Genomic DNA, 6,000 nt, shown 5'->3' with positions numbered 1-6,000 from the left:
TTCTGGGAACTGGTTTCTTCATCTGGAAAATGAAGGTTTGAAAGATCTTATCCACCCCTGAGACTTTATGACTCCATGAACAATCTACTCTCCACGTAATCTCCTTTTCCATTGCGCGCGCGCGCACACACACACACACACACACACACACACACTATTAGAATTGAAACAGCCCATCTCCATTGACTCTGGAAAAGGTGGTCAGTGGATCACAGTCTCTCCCAAAGTCTGTCTACCTACTCCCAAGCAGGAGTGCAACTCAGATATCCCAAGCAAAGACCCATTTTCTCTAATATCTCCAAAGGATATCTTGTAGCATGTTTGGGGAACATATTCCCCTCTTTCTTGCCTCTTAGAAATGGAATGTTCACCCTGTCTAAGCATAAGCCTCTCCCTAACATTTCTGACCAGTAAAGACGTTTCCTGCATTTCTTGGCCCTCTCCTCTTTTTGCCTGAATGCTAGTGGCCAAAATTAAACTCAAGTAATTTTGCTGGCATCTTCCCCATCCCCTTTTTGCCTCCTGTGAATGTGAAGTGAAAGTGAAGTGGAGGATAGGGGACATTGAAGGAAGGGAAATGATTTGGGTGAAGGTAACTGCTCAGAAAATGCTGACCAACTCCATAATGACAAAAATTCACATTCGTTTTTTGGCTTCACAACTGGCAAAGTATTTTAGCTCCCTTATCTTGTTTGGGCTTCACAACAATCTTTGAGATAGGTAGGCAGATACTGTAGGTACTATTAGCTCCATTCTACAGATAAGAAGACTGAGGCTTAGAAAGATGAACGGATTTGCCTGTGATTGCAAAGCAAGGAAGCAGGAGAGGCAGGCTCTACACCCAGGTCTTTTTGGTTCCAAGTACAACATGCCATCAACCACATCGGGCCGCCTCCCCAACCTTCTTTCATCCTCCTTTTCTAGATCCCTTAGCTTAGGAACTTATTCCATCTGTCTGAGGAATAATAATAGCTAACATTTCCGTAGTGCTTACTAGGTTCTAGGTAATGTGCTAAGCACCTTACAATTATTATGTCATTTGATCTTCATAACAACCCTGGGAGGCAGGTGCTGTTATCATCCCCAGAGGCAAACAGAAGTTAAGTGACTTGTCCAGGGTCACAGCTAGTAAATGTCTAAGGCTAGATTTCAACTCAAGTCTTCCTGACTTCAGGGAAACTAGGTGGAGCAATGGATAGAGTGCCAGCCCTGGAGTCAGGAGGACCTGAATTCAAGTCCTGCCACAGACACTAGCTGTATGATCCTGGGAAAGTCACTTAACCCTGTTTGCCTCAGTTTCCTCATTTGTAAAATGAGCTGGAGAAGGAAATAGCAAACTAGTCCAATTATCTGCCAAGAAAACCCCAAAACAGGGTCAAGTAGAGTTGGAAACAACCCAAAAGCAACAACAAACTTCATGACTCCATGTCCACTGAGGCAGAGTGGGAGAAAGTAAGGAAGGAGGTCAGTAAACAATCAAGGGAGGGGAGGGAGAGGTGTCCCATTCAAGGGCTGTTAGATGGCTGTGGCTTTTTATGTACAGCATTCAGAGCCCTATCCCTGGTAAGTGGGCAAGGGTTTAAACCTCCAAAGGACCTCCAAGATCATCTACCCAGATCTCCTCATTGTATTTTATTTTTGAAGTTTTACTGATGCTTTTTGAAAAATTGATTCTAGAAGACAATGCTGTGGCACATAGAAAGCTGCCATGGGATCAGGAAAACTTGGTTTCAAGTCTCATCTCTCCCACATACTGGTTTGGGGGCTCTGGACAAATCACTTAGTGTTTCAGTGCCCCTAGGCAAGACACTGCTGATCTTCCCTGAGAAAGGAAGTTATTCACCTGGAGTTGTCTAACTGATGAAATTACAGGTCCAGTCAAGACAAATAAAATAAAATAAAAATGAAAATTGGTACCTATGCTTTTAGATCAGCCATCCATCAATATACCCCTCTTTCAAGGGTGTGCTGGTAAATATTTAACAACCAACTCCTGTAATACACTTTGAAATGTAATTCATATTATTAATATTTTCTCCATTACTTTCTTAAGTCTAGAGAGTCAACAAAACAATAAATCAAGTCCTGGTTTGTGTAACATGTACAGATTTCAAGGTAAAAATGCTCATACTAAGAATTTAACAATGGATCCCAGCTGGCTCCAGTCTGTTCCATCCCCATTCTGTCTTCCCTTGAAACAAAGTACAGTTACATAGAACAATCAAAACCAAACTGACTCAGAATGTGTAACATTTCCCTCCTGGAATGCCCCCACGTCTCTACCGATTGGAGGAAGGTGTGTTTCATCATCTGGTCTCTGGGACTGAGGATGGTTCATCATCATTTATCTGAGTTCAGCTGCCTGTGAATGATTTTTTTTTTTTAGTTTTCATTACTCTAGTATTTTTTTTTTGAATGGGCAGCTAGGTGGCACAATGGATAGAGTGCCAGGCCTGGAGTCAGAAAGACTCATTTTCCTGAGCTCAAATCTGGCCTCAGACACTTAAGCTGTGTGACTGTGGGCATGTCACTTAACCCTGTTTGCCTCAGTTTCCTCATCTGTAAAACGAGCTGGAGAAGGAATGACAAAGCACTATAGTATCTTTGCCAAGAAAATCCCAAATGGGGTCAAGAAGAGTCAGACACAACTGAACAACAAGTCATTTTTTAGATTGATCTGGTTCTTCCTCTGCATCAGTTTACACAAATGTTCCCATATTTCTCCTACTTCCTCACATTTGTTGTTTCTCACAGAGCAGTAATATCCCATTACATTCATATACCACAATCTGTTCCCTACTCAATGGACACCTGCTTTGTTTCCAGTTTTTTTATTTTTTTGTTACTACACAAAGCATTGCTATTAATATGTCTGTATCCATAAATATAACTATATTCATATGAGATATAGAGTGCCTTTCTTTCTGTCTTTGACTTCCCTGTGGTATATGCCCAATAACAGACTTATTGGGTCAAACAGTTCAATCATTTTCGTCATATAATTCCAAAGAGTTTTCCAGAATGGTTGGACCAATTTACAATTCTACTATGTATTTTGGTGTGCCTGTCTTCCCACAGGCTCTCCAACGTTGATTATGTCTGTCTTACTATCTTTGCTTTGATAGAGATGAGATGAAGTCTCCAAGATGCTTTAATTTACATTCCTTTAAGGATTAGTGAAATGGAGTATTAAAAAAATATGACAGCCTGTCATGCCCTCCTTTATTTTTACAAAGAAGAAGTTAAAAGCTAGAGAGGGAAATGAACTTTCCTTTGGTTCCACAAAGAGTGAGTAGCAGAGCAGGAATTCAAACCCAGATCCTTTTATTCCAAATTCAGACCGCAGTCATTGCTTTATCCCTGTCTTTGCCCTGTGTTGTTTTGGAAGGCGCTGGGCACTGGTGCCTTCCATTGCTTTGTGCTTGAAGTAGGGATGGTGAGAGAAATGATGGTGGTGGGTACCTTGGACAGAGGCAAAAACAATGGGCTGTCTTCTCAGGGCAGTGCATTACATTTATATAACTCTTTCCTCATAATGGCCCTTTGAGGTATTACTATGCCCATTTTACAGACAAGAACTATGAAGCCCAGAAAAGTTAAATGGCTTTGCCCCAATCCATGAAGTTAGTAGCAGAGGGAGGATTTGAACCCAGATATCCTGACCACTAATGTAGCCCTCTTTTTACTGCACTTGTGAAGGTGAAGGGAGAGTCATTCAAATAATGATTTTTAAATGATATGATATAAATTACTGATATAATTGATGTAAATTGTTCTCTCTTGTTTTTACACCATCAATATTTCTCAATATATCCTTCCCCCCTCTACCTCTCAGGAAGCTATCCCTTATGCCAAAGAATAAAAGAAAGGAGTGGGGTGTGGTGGACAGTTTAGTAAAACTTACCAACACATAAAAGTTATGTAGCACCTAGTATGGGCCAGCTGTGCTAAGCTGCTTACAAAAATTATCTCATTTTTATCCTTACAACACCCCTGGAGGTACTATAACTATCCCTATTTTACAGATGAGGAAACTGAAGCAAACAGAGGTTAAGTGACTTACCCAGGGTCACACAGGTAGTGAGTATCTGAGGCTGGATTTGAACTTAGGTCTTTCTGATTCCAGGCCAAGCACCCTAGTCCAACACCTAGCTTCCTGCCACATCAATTAAGTGAAGCATTACACATAGTGTTCCACACCTGTAGTTTCCACCATTCTCCCTAAAAATAAGGAAGGGAGGTGCCTTCTCATCTCTCTTCTCTAGGGCTAAGCTTGATAATTATAATGTCACAGAATTCCATTTCAATTGGGGTGGGTTTTTTTCATCATTGTTATTTTCATTTACATTGTTGTGTATACCATTTTCCTGGTTCTACTTACTTCATCCTGCATCAGTTCCTGTTTCTTCCCATAGTTCTCTATATTCCTCATACTCATCACTTCTTTCAGCCCAGTGAGTAATGTTCCATTACAGCCAAGTATAAGAATTTGTTTAGTTTTCTTCTAATCATCCATTTCCAGTTCTTTGCTCCTATAAATGGTGCTGAACAACCATTACTTTTATTGAATTCAGTAAATGTGAATTAAACTCTCACCAGAATTGCAGAATGTCAGAGCTAAAAGGAAACCTAGAAATCATGTGGTCTAAGCCTTTCCTTTGATAGGTGAGGAGGCTTCGCCCTGAAAGAGGTGTACTAACTTCCTCAGGGGTTGGTCACATAATTGTATAAGGACACCACTGGTTTTGTGCTTACACAAAGACCTTTTGACTCTAATGCTCTTCCCAGCACACTGCTCTTTCCTACCTTACTTTGTGCAAGGCACTATGATTTTCATGACCAGACTCAGTTTGCTGTTCAAGATCCTTCATAATATTTTTAAGGCACTTTGTAAATGCTTAAAGTTCTATATAAATGCTAGCTATCATCATCAACACTACCACCACCACCACCACCATCATCATCACCATCACCAACACTATCACCATCATCATAATCATCATCATCATGATCATCATCAACACCATCACCATCACCATCATCACCTCCACCACCACCACCATCATCATCACCATCACCAACACTATCACCATCATCATAATCATCATCATGATCACCATCAACACCATTACCATCACCATCACCACCACCACCACCACCACCATCATCATCATCACCAACACTATCACCATCATCATCATCATCATCATGATCACCATCAACACCATCATCATCACCATCACCAACACTATCACCACCATCATCATCATCATCATCATGATCACCATCATCACCACCACCATCACCATCATCACCACCATTACCACCACCATCATCAACACCAATACCATCACCATCACCACCACCACCATCACCATCATCACCACCACCATCACCATCATAACCACCATCACCACCACCATCATCAACACCAATACCATCACCATTATCACCACCACCATCACCATCATCACCACCATCACCACCACCATCATCAACACCAATACCATCACCATTATCACCACCACCATCACCATCATCACCACCATCACCACCACCATCATCAACACCAATACCATCATCATCATCACCACCACCATCACCATCATCAACACCATCACCATCATCATCATCATGATCACCATCATCACCACCACCATCACCATCATCACCACCATCACCACCACCATCATCAACACCAATACCATCATCATCATCACCACCACCACCACCACCATCATCATCATCACCACCACCACCATCATCTCATTGGTTGGACTTGATAACGTTCTCTCAGCTCTAAAATCTGTGATCCTCTGGTCCTCATCTGTAAAATGAAGGAGATGGATTGAACCAGTGGTTCTTAGCCTTTTGTATCATGGACCCCTTTGGCAGGTTGCTAAAGCTTTGAGAACATGTCTCAGAATAATATTTTTAAATTCCTAATTGAAAGAAATGCTAGATGTCAATTAGCAGTTAGTGAAACATGTACAAAGGATA

Source organism: Trichosurus vulpecula, chromosome 4 (genome assembly GCF_011100635.1).
Source record: "Trichosurus vulpecula isolate mTriVul1 chromosome 4, mTriVul1.pri, whole genome shotgun sequence".
In the NCBI taxonomy this organism is placed as follows: Eukaryota; Metazoa; Chordata; class Mammalia; order Diprotodontia; family Phalangeridae; genus Trichosurus; species Trichosurus vulpecula.
Note: the sequence above shows the minus strand (reverse complement) of the source record.